Source organism: Gorilla gorilla, chromosome 5, assembly GCF_029281585.2.
Source record: "Gorilla gorilla gorilla isolate KB3781 chromosome 5, NHGRI_mGorGor1-v2.1_pri, whole genome shotgun sequence".
NCBI classification, from domain to species: domain Eukaryota; kingdom Metazoa; phylum Chordata; class Mammalia; order Primates; family Hominidae; genus Gorilla; species Gorilla gorilla.
The window spans coordinates 7,394,550-7,419,635 of NC_073229.2; positions in this window are offsets into that span (position 1 = coordinate 7,394,550).

Sequence of the window (25,086 nt, forward strand, 5' to 3'; positions counted from 1 at the left end):
TGAAATTATCCACACCACTATCTCTATAAACATGGAAATATCTACACTGCTGTCTGTATAAACGTGGAAATATCTACACCGCTATCTGTATAAACATGGAAATATCTTCACCGCTATCTTTATAAACATGTAAATATCTACAACGCTGTCTCTTTAAACTTGGAAATAACTACACTACTATCTCTATAAACATGGAAATATCTAGACCGCCATCTCTGTAAACATGGAAATATCTACACCACCATCTGTATAAACATGGAAATACCTATACCGCTATCTGCAGAAACATGGAAATATCTACACCGCCATCTCTATGAACATGGAAATATCTACAACGCCTTCTGTACGAACATGGAAATATCTACACCGCCATCTGTATGAACATGTAAATATCTACACCGCCATCTGTATGAACATGGAAATAGCTACACCGCTAACTGTATGAACATGGAAATATCTACACGGCTATCTGTATGAACATGGAAATATCTACACCGTTATCTGTATGAACTTGGAAATATCTACACAGCTATCTATATATCAACGGAAATATCTGCACTGCTATCTCTATAAACATGGAAATAACTACATTGCTATCTGTATAAACATGGAAATATCTACACTGCCACCTGTATGAACATGGAAATATCTACACTGCCATCCGTGCGAACATTTGAATATCTACACCGCCATCTGTATGAACATGTAGATATCTACAACGCCATCTGTATGAACATGGAAATATCTACACCACTAACTGTATGAACATGGAAATATTTACACCGCTATATGTATGAACATGGAAATATCTACACCGCTATCTGTATGAACATGCAAATATCTGCACTGCTATCTGTATGAACATGGAAATATCTACACCGCTATATGTATGAGCACGGAAATATCTACACCGCTATCTGTATGAACATGCAAATATCTACACAGCTATCTGTATATCAATGGAAATATCTACACTGCTATCTCTATAATAATGGAAATAACTACACTGCTATCTGTACAAACAATGAAATATCTACACCGCCATCTCTATGAACATGGAAATATCTACACCGCCATCTCTATGAACATGGAAATATCTACACCGCCATCTCTATGAACATGGAAATATCTCCACCGCCATGTGTATGAACATGGAAATATCTACACCGCCATCTGTATGAACATGGAAATATCTTCACCGCCATCTGTATGAACATGGATATATCTACACCGGCATCTGGATGAACATGGAAATATCTGCACCGCTATCTGCATGAACATGGAAATATCTACACAGCTATCTGCATATACATGGAAATATCTACAGAGATTTCTCTATAAATATGGAAATAACTAACGCGCTATCTCTATAAACTTCGAAATATGTACACCGCCATCTGTATGAACATGGAAATATCTACACCGCCATTTGTATCAGCACGGAAATATCTACACCGCCATGTGTATGAACATGGACATATCTACACCGCCATCTGTATTAAGATGGAAATATCTACACCGCTATCTGTATAAACATGGAAATATCTGTTCAACTATCTGTATAAACATGGAAATATCCGCACCGCTATCTGTATAAACATGGAAATATCTACACTGCTATCTGCATAAACATGGAAATATCCACACCGCTATCTGTGTAAACATGGAAATATCTACACTGCCATCTGTGTAAACATGAAAATATCTACACTGCCATCCCTATAAACATCGAAATATCTACACCGCCATCTGTGTGAACTTGGAAATATCTACACTGCTCTCTGTATAAAATTGAAATTATCTACACCACTATCTCTATAAACATGGAAATATCTACACTGCTATCTGTATAAACATGGAAATATCTACACCGCTATCTGTATAAACATGTAAATATCTTCACCGCTATCTGTATAAACATGGAAATATCTACAACGCTGTCTCTATAAACTTGGAAATAACTACACACCTATCTCTGAAAACATGGAAATATCTAGACCGCCATCTCTATAAACATGGAAATATCTACACCGCCATCTGTATAAACATGGAAATATCTATACCGCTATCTGCATAAACGTGGAAATATCTACACCGCCATCTCTATGAACATGAAAATATCTACACCGCCATCTGTATGAACATGGAAATATCTACACCGCTAACTGTATGAACATGGAAATATCTACACCGCTGTCTGTATGAACATGGAAATATCTACACCGTTATCTGTATGAACATGGAAATATCTACACCGCTATCTGAATGAACATGGAAATATCTACAACGCTATCTGTACGAACATGGAAATATCTACACCGCTATCTGTATGAACATGCAAATATCTACACAGCTATCTGTATATCAATGGAAATATCTACACAACTATCTCTATTAACATGGAAATAACTACACTGCTATCTGTATAAACATGGAAATATCTACCCTGCCACCTGTATGAACATGGAAATATCTACACTGCCATCCGTACGAACATGGAAATATCTACACCGCCATCTGTATGAACATATGAATATCTTCACCGCCATCTGTATGAACATGGAAATATGTACACCGCTAAATGTATGAACATGGAAATGTCTACACCGCTATTGGTGTGAACATGGAAATATCTACGCCGCTATCTGTATGAACATGGAAATATCTAGACCGCTATCTGTATGAACATGGAAATATCTACACCGCTATCTGTATGAACATGGAAATATCTACACCGCCATCTATATGAACATGTAAATATCTACACCGCCATCTGTATGAACATGGAAATATCTATACCGCTAACTGTATGAACAAGGAAATATCCACCCCGTTATCTGTATGAACATGGAATTATCTGCACCGCTATCTGTATGAACATGGAAATATCTACACCGCTATCTTTATGAACATGGAAATATCTACACTGCTATCTCTATGAACATGCAAATATCTACACAGCTATCTGTATATCAATGGAAATATCTACACTGCTATCCCTATAAACATGGAAATAACTACACTGCTATCTCTATAAATATGGAAATATCTATCCCGCCATCTCTATGAACATGGAAATATCTTCACCGCCATTTGTATGAACATGGAAATATCTACACCACCATCTCTATGAACATGGAACTATCTACACCGCCATTTGTATGAACATGGAAACATCTACACCACCATCTGTATGAACATGGAAATATATACACCACCATCTGTATGAACATGGAAATATCTTCACCGCCATCTGTATGAACATGGATATATGTTCACTAGCATCTGGATGAACATGGAAATATCTACACTGCAATCGGCATGAACATGGAAATATCTACACAGCTATCTGAATATACATGGAAATATCTATACAGATTTCTCTATAAATATGGAAATAACTACAGCGCTATCTCTATAAACTTCGAAATATCTACACCGCCATCTGTATGAACATGCAAATATCTACACAGCTATCTGTATATCAATGGAAATAGCTACACTGCTAAATCTATAAACATGGAAATAACTACACTGCTATCTGTATAAACATGGAAATATCTACACCGCCACCTGTATGAACATGGAAATATGTACACTGCCATCTGTGCGAACATGAAATATCTACACCGCCATCTGTATGAACATGTAAATATCTACACCGCCATTTGTATGAACATGGAAATATCTACACCGCCATCTCCATGAACATGGAACTATCTACACCGCCATTTGTATGAACATGGAAAGATCTACACCAACATCTGTATGAACATGGAAATATATACACCACCATCTGTATGAACATGGAAATATCTTCACCGCCATCTGTATGAACATGGATATATGTACACTAGCATCTGGATGAACATGGAAATATCTACACTGCTATCTGCATGAACATGGAAAAATATACACTGCTATCTGAATATACATGGAAATATCTACACAGATTTCTCCATAAATATGGAAATAACTACAGCGCTATCTCTATAAACTTCGAAATATCTACACCGCCATCTGTATGAACATGGAAATATCTACACCGCCATCTGTACAAACATGGACATATCTACACCGCTATCTGTATAAACATGGAAAAATCTGCCCAACTATCTGTATAAACATGGAAATATCCGCACCGCTACCTGAATAAACATGGAAATATCCGCACCGCTATCTGTATAAACATGGAAATATCTACACTGCTATCTGCATAAACATGGAAATATCCACACCGCTATCTGTGTAAACATGGAAATGTCTACACCGCTATCTGTGTAAACATGGAAATATCTACACCGCCATCTGTGTAAACATGAAAATATCTACACCGCCATCCCTATAAACATGGAAATATCTACACCGCCATGTGTACGAACATGGAAATAAGTACACTGCCATCTGTATGAACATGGAAACATCTTCACCGCCATCTGTATGAACATGGAAATATCTACACCGCCATCTGGATGAACATGGAAATATCTACACCGATATCTGTATGAACTTGGAAATATCTACACCGCTATCTATAAGAACATGGAAATATCTACCCTGCTTTCTGTATAAAATTGGAAATATCTACACTGCTCTCTGTATGTACACGGAAATATCTACACCGCTATCTGTATGAACATGGAAATATCTACACCGCTATATGTATGAACATGGAAATATCTACACCACTATCTGTATGAACATGGAAATATCTACACCGCTATCCCTATAAACTTGGAAATAACTCCACCACTATCTCTATAAACATGGAAATATATAGACCGCTCTCTCTATAAACATTGAAATATCTACTCTGTTATCTGTCTAAACATGGAAATATCTATACCGCTATCTATATAAACTTGGAAATAACTGCATTGCTATCTCTATAAACATGGAAATATCTTCACCGCTATCTCTATAAACTTGGAAATATCTACACCGTTATTTGTATCAACATGGAAATATCTACACCACTATCTCTGTAAAGATGGAAATATCTAAACCGCCCTCTGTATAATGATGGAAATATCCACACCACCATCTCTATAAACATGGAAGTATCTACACCGCCATCTATATGAACATGGAAATATCTACACCGCCATCCGTATGAAAACGGAAATATCTACACCGCCATCTCAATGAACATGGAAATATCTACACCGCCATGTGTAAGAACATGGAAATAAGTACACTGCCATCTGTATGAACATGGAAACATCTTCACCGCCATCTGTATGAACATGGAAATATCTACACCGCCATCTGGATGAACATGGAAATATCTACACCGATATCTGTATGAACTTGGAAATATCTACACCGCTATCTATAAGAACATGGAAATATCTACCCTGCTTTCTGTATAAAATTGGAAATATCTACACTGCTCTCTGTATGTACATGGAAATATCTACACCGCTATCTGTATGAACATCGAAATATCTACACTGCTATCTGTATTAAATTGGAAATATCTACACCGCTATCTGTATAAACATGGAAATATCTGCACAGCCATCTCTATAAACATGGAAATATCTACACCGCCGTTTGTATGAACATGGAAATATCTACAACGCCCTCTGGATGAACATGGAAATATCTACACCGCTATCTGTATGAACATGGAAATATCTACACAGCTATCTGCATATACATGGAAATATCTACACAGGTTTCTCTATAAACATGGAAATAAGTACAACACTATCTCTATAAACTTGGAAATATCTACACCACCATCTGTATGAACATGGAAATATCTGCACCGCCATCTGTAGGAACATGGAAACATCTGCACCGACATCTGTATTAAGATGGAAATATCTACACCGCTATCTGTGTAAACATGGAAATATCTACACCGCTATCTGTATAAACTTGGAAATATCTACACCGCTATCTGTATAAACGTGGAAATATCTGCAACGCTATCTGTATAAATATGGAATTATCTGCTCCGCTATCTGTATAATCATAGAAATATCCACACCGCTATCTGTGTAAACATGGAAATATCTTCACCGCTATATGTATAAACATGGAAATATCTACAATGCTGTCTCTATAAACTTGGAAATATCTACACCACTATCTCTATAAACATGGAAATATCTAGACCGTTATCTGTATGAACATGAAAATATCTACACTGCCATCTGTATTAACATGCAAATATCTATACCACCATCCGTATGAACAAGGAAATATCTACACTGCCATCTCTATGAACATGGAAATATCTACACCGCCATCTCTATGAACATGGAAATATCTACACTGCCATCTGTATGAAGATGTATATATCTTCACCACCATCTGTATGAACTTGGAAATATCAACACCGCTATGTGTATGAACATGGAAATATCTACTCTGCTGTCTGTATGAACATGGAATTGTCTACACCGCTATCTGTATGAACATGGAAATATCAACACCGATATCTGTATGAACATGAATACATCTACACCGCTATCTGTATGAACATGGAAATATGTACACAGCTATCTGAACATCAATGGAAATATCTACACTGCTATCTCTATAAACATGGAAATAACTACACCGCTATCTCTATAAACTTGGAAATAACTACACCGCCACGTGTATGAACATGGAAATATCTACACTGCCATCTGTTGTAACATGGAAATGTCTACACTGCCATCTGTATTAAGATGGAAATATCTACACCGCTCTCAGTATAAACATGGAAATATCTCCACCGCTATCTATTGTAACTTGGAAATATCTACACCGCTATGTGTATAAACATGGAAATATCTACAACGCTATCTGTATGAACATGGAAATATCTACACTGCTATCCGTATGAACAAGGAAATATCTACACCACTATCTGTATGAACATGGAAATATATACGCCGCTATCTGTATGAACATGGAAATATCTAAACCGATATCTCTATGAACATGGAAATATCTGCACAGATATCTGTATATACATGGAAATATCTACACTGTTTTCTCTATAAACATGGAAATAACGACACCACTTTCTCTATAAACATGGAAATATCAACGTCACCATCTGTATGAGCATGGAAATATCTGCAACGCCATCTGTATGAAGATGGAAATATCTACATCGCTGTCTGTATAAACATGGAAATATCTACACCGCTATCTGTATAAACATGGAAATATCCACACGGCTATCTGTGTAAACATGGAAATGTCTTCACCGCAATCTGTATAAACACGGAAATAACTACACCAATATCTCTGTAAACATGCAAATATCTACGACGCTATCTGTGTAAACATGGAAATGTCTACACCGCTATCTGTGTAAACATGGAAATATCTTCACCGCTATCTGTATAACCATGGAAATAACTACACCGCTATCTCTATAAACATGTAAATATCTACAACGCTATCTGTGTAATCATGGAAAGGTCTACACCACTATCTGTGTAAACATGGAAATATCTACTCCGCTTTCTGTAAAAACATGGAAATATCTACACTGCCATCTCTATAAAGCTGGAAATATCTACACCGCCATCTGTATAAAGAAGAAAATATCTAGACTGCCATCTCTATAAACATGTAAATATCTACACCGCCATCTGTATGAACATGGAAATATCTACACCGCCATCCATATGAACACGGAAATATCTACAGCGCCATCTCTATGAACATGGAAATATCTACATCGCCATCTCTATGAACATGTTAATATCTACACCGCCATCTGTATGAACATGTAAGTATCTTCACGGCCATCTGTATGAACATGGAAATATCTACACCGCTATCTGTATGAACATGGAAATATCTACACCGCTATCTGTATGAACATGGAAATATTTACATAGCTATCTGTATATCAATGGAAATATCTACACTGCTATCTCTATAAACATGGAAATAACTACACCGCTATCTGTATAAACATGGAAATATCTACACTGCCAACTCTACGAACATGCAAATATCTACACCACCATTTGTATGAACATGGAAATATCTATAACGTCATCTATATGAACATGGAAATATCTTCACTGACATCTGTAAGAACATCGCTATATCTACACCGCCAACTGGATGAACATGGAAATATCGGCACCGCTATCTGTATGAACATGGAAATATCTACAGAGCTATCTTCATATACATGGAAATATCTACACAGCTTTCTCTATAAACATGGAAATAACTACACCGCTATCTGTATAAATTTGGAAATATCTACAACGCTATCTGTATGAACATGGAAATATCTATACAGCTATCTGCGTATAGATGGAAATATCTACACAGCTTTCTCTATAAACATGGAAATATCTTCACCGCTATCTGTATAAACTTGGAAATATCTACACCGCTATCTGTATAAACATGGAAATTTCCACAACGCTATCTGTATAAACATGGAAATATCTACACCACCTATTGTATGAACACGGAAATATCTACACCGCCATCTGTAGGAACATGGAAATATCTACACCACCATCTGTATGAACATGGATATATCTATACCGCCATCTGGACGAGCATGGGAATATCTACACCGCTATCTGTATGAACATGGAAATATCTACACAGCTATCTGCATATACGTGGAAATATCTACACAGCTTTCTCTATAAACATGGAAATATATACACCGCTATCTGGATAAATTTGGAAATGTCTACAACGCTATCTGTATAAATGTGGAAATTTCTACAACGCTATCTGTATAAACATGGAAATATCTACACCGCCATCTGTATGAACACGGAAATATCTACACCGCCATCTGTAGGAACATGGAAATAACTACACCGCCATCTGTATGAAAATGGATATATCTATAAAGCCAACTGGATGAGCATGGAAATATCTACACCGCTATCTGTATGAACATGGAAATATCTACGCATCTATCTGCATATACATGGAAATATCTACACAGCTTTCTCTGTAAACATGGAAATAACTACACCGCTATCACTATAAACTTGGAAATATCTACACCGCTATCTGTATGAACGTGGAAATATCTACACAGCTATCTGCACATACTTGAAAATATCTACACAGCTTTCTGTACAAACATGGAAATATCTAGACCGCTATCTGTATAAACTTGGAAATATCTACACCGCTATCTGTATAAACATGGAAATATCTACAATGCTATCTGTATAAAGATGGAAATATCTACACCGTCATCTGTATGAACACGGAAATATCTACACCGCCATCTGTAGGAACATGGAAATATCTAAACCGCCATCTGTATGAACATGTAAGTATCTTCACCGCCATCTGTATAAACATGGAAATATCTTCACCGCCATCTGTGTGAACATGGATATATCTACACCGTCATCTGGATGAACACGGAAATATCTACGCAGCCATCTCCATAAACATGGAAATATCTACACCGCTATCTGTATAAACAAGAAGATATCTAGACAGCCATCTCTATAAACATGTAAATATCTACACCGCTATCGGTGTTAAGATGGAAATATCTACACCGCTATCTGTATAAACATGGAAATAACTACACCGCTCTCTGTATAAACTTGGAAATATCTGCACCGCTATCTGTATAAACATGAAAATATCTACACAGCTATCTGTATAAACATGGAAATATCTGCACTGCTATCTGTACAATCATGTAAATATCCACACCGCTATGTGTGTAAACATGGAAATATCTTCACCGCTATCTGTATAACCACCATGGAAATAACTACACCGCTATCTCTATAAACATGTACATATCTACAACGCTATCTGTGTAATCATGGAAAGGTCTACACCACTATCTCTGTAAACATGGAAATATCTACTCCGCTTTCTGTATAAACATGGAAATATCTACACCGCCATCTCTATAAACATGGAAATATCTACACCGCCATCTGTATAAAGAACAAAATATCTAGACTGCCATCTCTATAAACATGTAAATATCTACACAGCTATCTGTATAAACATGGAAATATGTATACCGCTATCTGTATAAACATGGAAATATCTACAATGCTATCTATGTAAACAAGGAAATACCTACACCGCTATCACTATAAACTTGGAAATATCTACACCACTATGTGTATCAACATGGAAATATCTACACCGATATGTCTGTAAACATGGATATATCTAAACCAACCTCTGTATAAACATGGAAATATCTACACCGCCATATCTATAAACATGGAAATATCTACACCGCCATCTGTATGAACATGGAAATAACTGCACCACCATCCATATGAACACGAAATATCTACAGCGCCATCTCTATGAACATGGAAATATCTACACCGCCATCTCTATGAACATGGAAATACCTACACCGCCATCTGTATGAACATGTAAGTATCTTCACGGCCATCTGTATGAACATGGAAATATCTACACCGCTATCTGTATGAACATGGAACTATCTACACCGCTATCTGTATGAACATGGAAATATTTACCAGCTATCTGTATATCATAGGAAATATTTACACTACTATCTCTATAAACATGGAAATAAATACACCGCTATCTGTATAAACATGGAAATATCTACACCGCCATCCCTATAAACATGCAAATATCTACACCGCCATTTGTATGAACATGGATAAATCTACACCGCCATCTGGATGAACATGGAAATATCTACACCACTATCTGTATAAACATGGAAATATCTACACTGCTATCTTCATATACATGGAAATATCTACACAGCTTTCTCGATAAACATGGAAATAACCGCACCGCTATCTGTATGAACATGGAAATATCTACACTACCATTTGTATGAACATGGATATATCTACAACGCCATCTGGATGAACATGGAAATATCTACACTGCTATGTGTATGAACATGGAAATATCTACACAGCTATCTGCATATACATGGAAATATCTACACAGCTTTCTCTATAAACATGGAAATAACTACAACGCTATCACTATAAACTTGGAAAAATCCACACCGCCATCTGTATGAACATGGAAATAACTACACCACTATCACTATAAACTTGGAAAGATCTACACCGCCATCTGTATGAACATGGAAATATCTACACCGCCATTGGTAGGAACATGGAAATACCAACACTGCCATCTGTATTAAGATGGAAATATCTACACGACTATCTGTATAAACATGGAAATATCTACACCGCTATCTGTATAAACTTGGAAATATCTACACCGCTATCTGTAGAAACATGGAAATATCTGCACCGCTATCTATATAAACATGGAAATAACTGCACTGCTATCTCTATAAACATGGAAATATCTACACCGCTATCTCAGTAAACATGGAAATATCTAAACCGACGTCTGTATGAAAATGAAAATATCTACACCGCCATCTCTATAAACATGGAAATATCTACACCGCCATCTGTATAAACAGTTAAGTATCTACACCGCCATTTCTATAAACATGGAAATATCTACACAGCCATCTGTATGAACATGGAAATACCTACATCGCCATCTCTATAAAGGTGGAAATATCTACACCGCTATCTGTATAAAAATGGAAATATCTACAATGCTATCTGTATAAAAATGGAAATATCTACACCACTATCTCTATAAACATGGAAATATCTACACCGCTATCTGTATAAACAAGGAAATACCTAGACCGCCATCTCTATAAACATGGAAATATCTACACCGCTATCTCTATAAACTTGGAAATCTCTACACCGCTATGTGTATCAACATGGAAATATCTACACCGCTATCGCTGTAAACATGGAAATACCTAAACCGCCCTCTGTATGAAAATGAAAATATCTACACCGCCATCTCTATAAACATGGAAATAGCTATACCGCCATCTCTATAAAGATGGAAATTTCTAAACCGCCATCTGTATGAACATGGAAACATCTACACCGCTATCTCTATAAAGAAGGAAATTTCTTCACCGCCATCTGTATGAACATGGAAATATCTACACGGCTATCTGGATAAAGATGGAAATATCTACACCGCTATCTGAATTATCATGGAAATATCTACACGGCCATCTGTATAAACATTTAAATATCTACACAGCCATCTCTATGAACATGGAAATATTTACACCGCCATCGGTATGAACATGGAAATACCTTCAACGCCTTCTCTATAAAGGTGGTAATATCTACAGCGCTATCTGTATGAACATGGAAATATCTACCACACCAAGTGTATGAACATGGAAATATCTTCACCGCCATCTGTACAAACATGGAAATATCTACACCGCCATCTGTATTAAGATTAAAATATCTACAACGATATCTGTATTACATGGAAATATCTACACTGCTATCTGTGTAAACATGGAAATATCTTCAGCGCTATGTGCATAAACACGGAAATAACTACACCGCTCTCTCTGAAAACATGTAAATATCTACAACGGTATCTGTGTAAACATGGAAAGGTCTACACCGCTATCTGTGTAAACATGGAAATATCTACACCGCCATCTGTATAAACATGGAAATATCTACACCGCCATCTCTATAAACATGGAAACATCAGCACCGACATTCGTATAAGCATAGAAATATCTACACCTCCATCTCTATAAACATGGAAATACCTACAACGCCATCTGTATGAACATGGAAATATCTACACCGCCATCTCTATGAACATGGAATTATCTACACCGCCATCTGTATGAACATAGAAATATCTACACCGCCCTCTCTATAAAGGTGGAATTATCTACACCACTATCTGTATAAACATGGAAATAACTACACCGCTCTCTGAATGAACATGGAAATATCTACACCGCTATCTGTTTAAACATGGAAATATCTACACTGCTGTCTGTATAAACATGGAAATATCTCCACCGCTATCTGTATAAACATGGAAATATCTACACCGCTATCTGTATGAACATGGAAATATCTACACCACTATCTGTATGAACATGGAAATATCTACACCGCTATCCCTATAAACTTGGAAATTACTCCACCACTATCTCTATAAACATGGAAATATATAGACTGCTCTCTCTATAAACATGGAAATATCTACACTGCTATCTGTCTAAACATGGAAATATCTATACCGCTATCTATATAAACTTGGAAATAAGTGCATTGCTATCTCTATAAACATGGAAATATCTTCACCGCTATCTCTATAAACTTGGAAATATCTACACCGTTATTTGTATCAACATGGAAATATCTACACCACTATCTCTGTAAAGATGGAAATATCTAAACCGCCCTCTGTATAATGATGGAAATATCCACACCACCATCTCTATAAACATGGAAGTATCTACACCACCATCTATATGAACATGGAAATATCTACACCGCCATCCGTATGAAAACGGAAATATCTACACCGCCATCTCTATGAACATGGAAATATCTACACCGCCATGTGTAAGAACATGGAAAGAAGTACACTGTCATCTGAATGAACATGCAAATATCTTCACCGCCATCTGTATGAACATGGAAATATCTACACCGCCATCTTGATGAACATGGAAATATCTACACCGATATCCGTATGAACTTGGAAATATCTACACCGCTATCTATAAGAACATGGATATATCTACCCTGTTTTCTGTATAAAATTGGAAATATCTACACTGCTATCTGTATGTACATGGAAATATCTACACTGCTATCTGTATGAACATGGAAATATCTACACCGCTAGCTGTATGAGCATGGAAATATCTACACCACTATCTGTATGAACATGGAAATATCTACACCGCTATCCCTATAAACTTGGAAATAACTCCACCACTATCTCTATAAACATGGAAATATATAGACCGCTCTCTCTATAAACATTGAAATATCAACACTGCTATCTGTCTAAACATGGAAATATCTATACCGCTATCTATATAAACTTGGAAATAACTGCAATGCTATCTCTATAAACATGGAAATATCTTCACCGCTATCTCTATAAACTTGGAAATATCTACACCGTTATTTGTATCAACATGGAAATATCTACACCACTATCGCTGTAAAGATGGAAATATCTAAACCGCCCTCTGTATAATGATGGAAATATCCACACCACCATCTCTATAAACATGGAAGTATCTACACCGCCATCTATATGAACATTGAAATATCTACACCGCCATCCGTATGAAAACGGAAATATCTACACCGCCATCTCAATGAACATGGAAATATCTACACCGCCATGTGTAAGAACATGGAAATAAGTACACTGCCATCTGTATGAACATGGAAACATCTTCACCGCCATCTGTATGAACATGGAAATATCTACACCGCCATCTGGATGAACATGGAAATATCTACACCGTCCTCTGTATGAACATGGAAATATCTACACAGCCATCTCTATAAATGTGGAAATATCTACACCGCTATCTGTATGAACTTGGAAATATCTACACTGCTCTCTGTATGAAATTGAAATTATCTACTCCACTATCTCTATAAACATGGAAATATCTACACTGCTATCTGTATAAACTTGGAAATATCTACACCGCTATCTGTATAAACATGGAAATATCTTCACCGCTATCTGTATAAACATGGAAATATCTACAACGCTGTCTCTATAAACTTGGAAATAACTACACCACTATCTCTGTAAACATGGAAATATCTAGACCGCCATCTCTATAAACATGGAAATATCTACACCACCATCTGTATAAACATGGAAATATCTATACCGTTTTCGGCATAAACATGGAAGTATCTACACCGCCATCTCTATGAACATGGAAATATCTACACCGCCATCTGTACGAACATGGAAATATCTATACCGCCATCTGTATGAACATGTAAATATCTACACCGCCATCTGTATGAACATGGAATTATCTACACCGCTATCAGTATGAACATGGAAATATCTACACTGCTATCTGTATGAACACGCAAATATCTACACAGCTATCTGTATATCAATGAAATATCTACACAGCTGTCTTTATAAACATGGAAATAACTACACTGCTATCTGTATAAACATGGAAATAGCTACACCGCCACCTGTATGAAGATGGAAATATCTACACCGCTATCTGTATGAACATGGAAATATCTACACTGCTATCTGTAAAAACATGGAAATATCTACACCGCTATCTGGATGAACATGGAAATATCTACACCGCTATCTGTATGAACATGCAAATATCTACACAGCTATCTGTATATCAATGGAAATATCTACACTGCTATCTCTATAAACATGGAAATAACTACACTGCTATCTGTATAAATACGGAAATATCTACACCGCCATCTCCATGAAGATGGAAATATCTACGCCGTGATTTGTATGAACATGGAAATATCTACACCGCCATTTGTATGAACATGGAAATATCTACACCGCCATCTGTATGAACATGGAAATATCTTCACCACCATCTGTATGAACATGGATTTATGTACACCGGCATCTGGATGAACATGGAAGTATTTACACCGCTATCTGCATGAACATGGAAATATCTACACAGCTATCTGAATATACGTGGAAATATCTACACAGATTTCTCTATAAATATGGAAATAACTACAGCGCTATCTCTATAAACTTCGAAATAACTACACCGCCATCTGTATGAACATGGAAATATCTACACCGCCATCTGTACGAACATGGACATATCTACACCGCCATCTGTATTAAGATGGAAATATCTACACCGCTATCTGTATAAACATGGAAATATCTGCCTAACTATCTGTATAAACATGGAAATATCCGCACCGCTATCTGTATAAACATGGAAATATCTACACCGCTATCTGCATAAACATGGAAATATCAACACCGCTATCTGTGTAAACATGGAAATGTCTACACCGCTATCTGTGTAAACATGGAACTATCTAAACCGCCATCTGTGTAAACATGAAAATATCTACACCGCCATCAGTATGAACATGGAAATATCTACACCGCCATCTCTATAAACGTGGAAATATCTACACCGCTATCTGTATGAACTTGGAAATATCTACACTGCTCTCTGTATAGAAATGAAATTATCTACACCACTATCTCTATAAAAATGGACCTATCTACACTGCTATCTCTATAAACATGGAAATATCTACACCGCTATCTGTATAAACATGGAAATATCTTCACCGCTATCTGTATAAACATGGAAATATCTACAACGCTGTCACTGTAAACTTGGAAATAACTACACCACTATCTCTGTAAACATGGAAATATCTAGACCGCCATCTCTATATACATGGAAATATCTACACCACCATCTGTATAAACATGGAAATATCTATACCGCTATCTGCATAAACATGGAAATACCTACACCGCCATCTGTATGAACATGTAAATATCTACACCGCCATCTGTATGAACATGGAAATATCTACACCACTAACTGTATGAACATGGAAATATCTACACCGCTGTCTGTATGAACATGGAAATGTCTACACCGTTATCTGTATGAACATGGAAATATCTACACCGCTATCTGTACGAACATGGAAATATCTACACCGCTATCTGTATGAACATGCAAATATCTACACAGCTATCTGTATATCAATGGAAATATCTACACTGCTATCTCTATAAACATGGAAATAACTACACTGCTATCTGTATAAATATGGAAATATCTACACCGCCATCTCTATGAAGATGGAAATATCTACACCGCCATTTGTATGAACATGGAAATATCTACACCGCCATCTCTATGAATATGGAAATATCTACACCGTCATTTGTATGAACATGGAAATATCTACACCACCATCTGTATTAACATGGAAATATCTTCACCGCCATTTGTATGAACATGGAAATATGTACACCGGCATCTGGATGAACATGGAAATATCTACACCGTTATCTGCATGAACATGGAAATATCTACACAGCTATCTGAATATACTTGGAAATATCTACAGAGATTTCTCTATAAATATGGAAATAACTACAGCGCTATCTCTATAAACTTCGAAATATCTACACCGCCATCTGTTTGAACATGGAAATATCTACACCGCCATCTGTACAAACATGGACATATCTACACCGCCATCTGTATTAAGATGGAAATATCTACACCGCTATCTGTAAAAACATGGAAATATCTGTTCAACTATCTGTATAAACATGGAAATATCCGAACCGCTATCTGTATAAACATGGAAATATCTACACTGCTATCTGCATAAACATGGAAATGTCCACACCGCTATCTGTGTAAACATGGAAATATCTACACTGCCATCTGTGTAAACATGAAAATATCTACACTGCCATCCCTATAAACATCGAAATATCTACACCGCCATCTGTGTGAACTTGGAAATATCTACACTGCTCTCTGTATAAAATTGAAATTATCTACACCACTATCTCTATAAACATGGAAATATCTACACTGCTATCTGTATAAACATGGAAATATCTACACCGCTATCTGTATAAACATGGAAATATCTTCACCGCTATCTGTATAAACATGGAAATATCTACAACGCTGTCTCTATAAACTTGGAAATAACTACACACCTATCTCTGAAAACATGGAAATATCTAGACCGCCATCTCTATAAACATGGAAATATCTACACCGCCATCTGTATAAACATGCAAATATCTATACCGCTATCTGCATAAACGTGGAAATATCTACACCGCCATCTCTATGAACATGGAAACATCTACACCGCCATCTGTACGAACATGGAAATATCTATACCGCCATCTGTATGAGCATGAAAATATCTACACCGCCATCTGTATGAACATGGAAATATCTACACCGCTGTCTGTATGAACATGGAAATATCTACACCGTTATCTGTATGAACATGGAAATATCTACACCGCTATCTGAATGAACATGGAAATATCTACAACGCTATCTGTACGAACATGGAAATATCTACACCGCTATCTGTATGAACATGCAAATATCTACACAGCTATCTGTATATCAATGGAAATATCTACACAACTATCTCTATAAACATGGAAATAACTACACTGCTATCTGTATAAACATGGAAATATCTACCCTGCCACCTGTATGAACATGGAAATATCTACAGTGCCATCCGTACGAACATGGAAATATCTACACCGCCATCTGTATGAACATATGAATATCTTCACCGCCATCTGTATGAACATGGAAATATGTACACCGCTAAATGTATGAACATGGAAATGTCTACACCGCTATTGGTATGAACATGGAAATATCTACGCCGCTATCTGTATGAACATGGAAATATCTAGACCGCTATCTGTATGAACGTGGAAATATCTACACCGCTATCTGTACGAACATGGAAATATCTACAACGCTGTCTCTTTAAACTTGGAAATAACTACACTACTATTTCTATAAACATGGAAATATCTAGACCGCCATCTCTGTAAACATGGAAATATCTACACCACCATCTGTATAAACATGGAAATACCTATACCGCTATCTGCAGAACCATGGAAATATCTACACCGCCATCTCTATGAACATGGAAATATCTACAACGCCTTCTGTACGAACATGGAAATATCTACACCGCCATCTGTATGAACATGTAAATATCTACACCGCCATCTGTATGAACATGGAAATAGCTACACCGCTAACTGTATGAACATGGAAATATCTACAAGGCTATCTGTATGAACATGGAAATATCTACACCGTTATCTGTATGAACTTGGAAATATCTACACAGCTATCTATATATCAACGGAAATATCTACACTGCTATCTCTATAAACATGGAAATAACTACATTGCTATCTGTATAAACATGGAAATATCTACACTGCCACCTGTATGAACATGGAAATATCTACACTGCCATCCGTGCGAACATTTGAATATCTACACCGCCATCTGTATAAACATGTAGATATCTACACCGCCATCTGTATGAACATGGAAATATCTACACCACTAACTGTATGAACATGGAAATATTTACACCGCTATATGTATGAACATGGAAATATCTACACCGCTATCTGTATGAACATGCAAATATCTGCACCGCTATCTGTATGAACATGGAAATATCTACACCGCTATATGTATGAGCATGGAAATATCTACACCGCTATCTGTATGAACATGCAAATATCTACACAGCTTTCTGTATATCAATGGAAATATCTACACTGCTATCTCTATAATAATGGAAATAACTACACTGCTATCTGTACAAACAATGAAATATCTACACCGCCATCTCTATGAACATGGAAATATGTACACCGCCATCTCTATGAACATGGAAATATCTACACCGCCATCTCTATGAACATGGAAATATCTCCACCGCCATGTTTATGAACATGGAAATATCTACACCGCCATCTGCATGAACATGGAAATATCTTCACCGCCATCTGTATGAACATGGATATATCTACACCGGCATCTGGATGAACATGGAAATATCTGCACCGCTATCTGCATGAACATGGAAATATCTACACAGCTATCTGCATATACATGGAAATATCTACAGAGATTTCTCTATAAATATGGAAATAACTAACACGCTATCTCTATAAACTTCGAAATATCTACACCGCCATCTGTATGAACATGGAAATATCTACACCGCCATCTGTACGAACATGGACATATCTACACCGCCATCTGTATTAAGATGGAAATATCTACACCGCTATCTGTATAAACATGGAAATATCTACACCGCTATCTGCATAAACATGGAAATATCCACACCGCTATCTGTGTAAACATGGAAATGTCTGCACCGCTATCTGTGTAAACATGGAAATATCTCCACCGCCATCTGTGTAAACGTGAAAATATCTACACCGCCATCTCTAAAAACATGGAAATATCTACACCGCCATCTGTACGAACATGGATATATATACACCGCCATCTCTATAAACGTGGAAATATCTACACCGGTATCTGTATGAACTTGGAAATATCTACACTGCTATCTGTATAAAATTGAAATTATCTACACCACTATCTCAATAAACATGGAAATATCTACACTGCTATCTGTATAAACATGTAAATATCTACACCGCTATCTGTATAAACATGGAAGTATCTTCACCGCTATCTGTATAAACATGGAAATATCTACAATGCTGTCTCTATAAACTTGGAAATAACTTCACCACTATCTCTATAAACATGGAAATATCTATACCGCTATCTGCATAAACATGGAAATATCTACACCGCCATCTCTATTAACATGGAAATATCTACACCACCATCTGTACGAACATGGAAATATCTACACCGCCATCTGTATGAACATGTAAATATCTACACCGCCATCTGTATGAACATGGAAATATCTACACCGCTAACTGAATAAACATGGAAATATCTACACCGCTATCTGTACGAACATGGAAATATCTACACCGCTATCTGTACGAACATGGAAATATCTACACCGCTATCTGTACGAACATGGAAATATCTACACCGCTATCTGTATGAACATGGAAATATCTAAACCGCTATCTGTATGAACATGGAAATATCTACACCGCTATCTGTACGAAGATGGAAATATCAACACCGCTATCAGTATGAACATGCAAATATCTACACAGCTATGTGTATATCAATGGAAATATCTACACTTCTATCTCTATAAACATGGAAATAACTACACTGCTATCTGTATAAACATGGAAATATCTACGCCGCCATCTCTATGAACATGGAAATATCTACACCTCCATTTGTATGAACATGGAAATATCTACACCGCCATCTCTATGAACATGGAAATATCTACACTGCTATCCTTATAAAATTGAAATTATCTACACCACTATCTCTATAAACATGGAAATATCTACACTGCTGTCTGTATAAACATGGAAATATCTACATCGCTATCTGTATAAACATGGAAATATCTTCACCGCTATCTTTATAAACATGGAAATATCTACAACGCTGTCTCTATAAACTTGGAAATAACTGCACCACTATCTCTATAAACATGGAAATATCTAGACCGCCGTCTCTATAAACATGGAAATGTCTACACCACCATCTGTATAAACATGGAAATATCTATACCGCCATCTGTATGAACATGGAAATATCAATACCGCAAACTGTATGAACAAGGAAATATCTACACCGCTATCTGTATGAACATGGAAATATCTACACTGCTATCTGTATGAACATGGAAATATCTTCACCGATATCTTTATGAACATGGAAATATCTACACCGCTATCTCTATGAACATGCAAATATCTACAAAGCTATCTGTATATCAATGGAAATATCTACACTGCTATCTGCATAAACATGGAAATATCTGCCCAACTATCTGTATAAACATGGAAATATCCGCACCGCTATCTGAATAAACATGGAAATATCCGCACCGCTATCTGTATAAACATGGAAATATCTACACTGCTATCTGCATAAACATGGAAATATCCACACCGCTATCTGTGTAAACATGGAAATGTCTACATCGCTATCTGCGTAAACATGGAAATATCTTCACCGCCATCCCTATAAACATGGAAATATCTACACCGTCCTCTGTATGAACATGGAAATATCTACACCACCATCTCTATAAACGGGGAAATATCTACACCGCTATCTGTATGAACTTGGAAATATCTACACTGCTCTCTGTATGACATTGAAATTATCTACACCACTATCTCTATAAACATGGAAATATCTACACTGCTATCTGTATAAACTTGGAAATATCTACACCGCTATCTGTATAAACATGGAAATACCTTTACCGCTATCTGTATAAACACGGAAATATCTACAACGCTGTCTCTATAAACTTGGAAATAACTACACCACTATCTCTGTAAACATGGAAATATCTAGACCGCCATCTCTATAAACATGGAAATATCTACACCACCATCTGTATAAACATGGAAATATGTATACCGTTATCGGCATAAACATGGAAGTATCTACACCGCCATCTCTATGAACATGGAAATATCTACACCGCCATCTGTACGAACGTGGAAATATCTATACCGCCATCTGTATGAACATGTAAATATCTACACCGCTAACTGTATGAACATGGAAATATCTACACCGCTATCTGTATGAACATGGAAATATCTACACCGTTATCTGTATGAACATGGAAATATCTACACCGCTATCTGTATGAACATGGAAATATCTACACCGCTATCAGTACGAACATGGAAATATCTACACTGCTATCTGTATGAAAACGCAAATATCTACACAGCTATCTGTACATCAATGGAAATATCTACACAGCTGTCTTTATAAACATGGAAATAACTACACTGCTATCTGTATAAACATGGAAATAGCTACACCGCCACCTGTATGAACATGGAAATATCTACACCGCTATCTGTATGAACATGGAAATATCTACACTGCTATCTGTAAAAACATGGAAATATCTACACCGCTATCTGTATGAACATGGAAATATCTACACCTCTATCTGTATGAACATGCAAATATCTACACAGCTATCTGTATATCAATGGAAATATCTACACTGCTATCTCTATAAACATGGAAATAACTACACTGCTATCTGTATAAATACGGAAATATCTACACCGCCATCTCTATGAAGATGGAAAAATCTGCACCGCGATTTATATGAACATGGAAATATCTACACCGCCATCTCTATGAACATGGAAATATCTACACCGCCATTTGTATGAACATGGAAATATCTACACCGCCATCTGTATGAACATGGAAATATCTTCACCACCATCTGTATGAACATGGATATATGTACACCGGCATCTGGATGAACATGGAAATATCTACACCGCTATCTGCATGATCATGGAAATATCTACACCGCTAACTGTATGAACATGGAAATATCTACACCGCTATCTGTGTGAACATGGAAATATCTACACCGCTATCTGTATGAACATGGAAATATCTACACCGTTATCTGTATGAACATGGAAATATCTACACCGCCATCTGTATGAACATGGAAATATCTACACCGCCATCTGTACGAACATGGAAATATCTACACCGCTATCTGCATGAACTTGCAAATATCTACACAGCTATCTGTATATAAGTGGAAATATCTACACTGCTATCTCTATAAACATGGAAATAACTACACTGCTATCTGTATAAACATGGAAATATCTACACTGCCACCTGTATGTACATGGAAATATCTACACTGCCATCCGTACGAACATGGAAATATCTACACCGCCATCTGTATGAACATGTAAATATCTACACAGCCATCTGTATGAACATGGAAATATCTACACCGCCATCTGTATGAACATGGAAATATCTACACCGCTATCTGTATGAACATGGAAATATCTACACCGCTATCTGTATGAACATGGAAATATCTGCACCACTATCTGTATGACCCTGGAAATATCTACACCGCTATCTGTATGAGCATGGAAATATCTACACCGCTATCTGTATGAACATGCAAATATCTACACAGCTATCTGTATATCAATGGAAATATCTACACTGCTATCTCTATAAACATGGAAATAACTACACTGCTATCTGTACAAACATGGAAATATCTACACCGCCATCTATATGAACATGGAAATATCTACACCACCATCTCTATGAACATGGAAATATCTACACAGCCATCTCTACGAATATGGAAATATCTACACCGCCATGTGTATGAACATGGAAATATCTACACCGCCATCTGTATGAACATGGAAATATCTTCACCGCCATCTGTATGAACATGGATATACCTACACCGGCATCTGGATGAACATGGAAATATCTACACCGCTATCTGCATGATCATGGAAATATCTACACAGCTATCTGCATATACATGGAAATATCTACGGAGATTTCCCTAAAAATATGGAAATAACTACAGCGCTATCTCTATAAACTTCGAAATATCTACACAGCCATCTGTATGAACATGGAAATATCTACACCTCCATCAGTACGAACATGGACATATCTACACCGCCATCTGTATTAAGATGGAAATATCTACACCGCCATCTCTATAAACGTGGAAATATCTAAACCGCTATCTGTATGAACTTGGAAATATCTACACTGCTCTCGGTATAAAATTGGAATTATCTACACCACTATCTCTATAAACATGGAAATATCTACACCGCTATCTGTATAAACATGGAAATGTCTGCACCGCTATCTGTTTTAACAAGGAAATATCTTCACCGCTATCTCTATAAACATGGAAATATCTACAACGCTGTCTCTATGAACTTGGAAATAACTACACCACTATCTGTATAAACATTGAAATATCTAGACCGCCATCTCTATGAACATGGAAATACCTACTTCGCCATCTGAATGAACATGGAAATATCTACACCGCCATCTGTATGAACATGTAAATAACTACACCGCCATCTGTATGAATATGGAAATATCTACACCCATTACTGTATGAACATGGAAATATCTGCACCGCTATCTGTATGAAGATGGAAATATCTACACCGTTATCTCTATGAACATTGAAATATCTACACTGCTATCTGTATGAGCATGGAAATATCTACACCGCTATCTGAATGAACATGCATATATCTACACAGCTATCAGAATATCAATGGAAATATCTACACTGCTATCTCTATAAACATGGAAATAACTACACTGCTATCTGTATAAAAACGGAAATATCTACACCGCCATCTCTATGAACATGGAAATATCTACACCGCCATCTGTATGAACATGGAAATATCTTCACCGCCATCTGTATGAACATGGATATATCTACACCGGCATCTGGATGAACATGGAAATATCTTCACCGCTATCTGCATGAACATGGAAATATCTACACAGCTATCTGCATATACATGGAAATACCTACCCAGAATTCTCTATAAATACGGAAATAACTACAGCGCTATCTCTATAAACTTCGAAATATCTACACCGCCATCTGTATGAACATGGAAATATCTACACCGCCATTTGTAATAAGA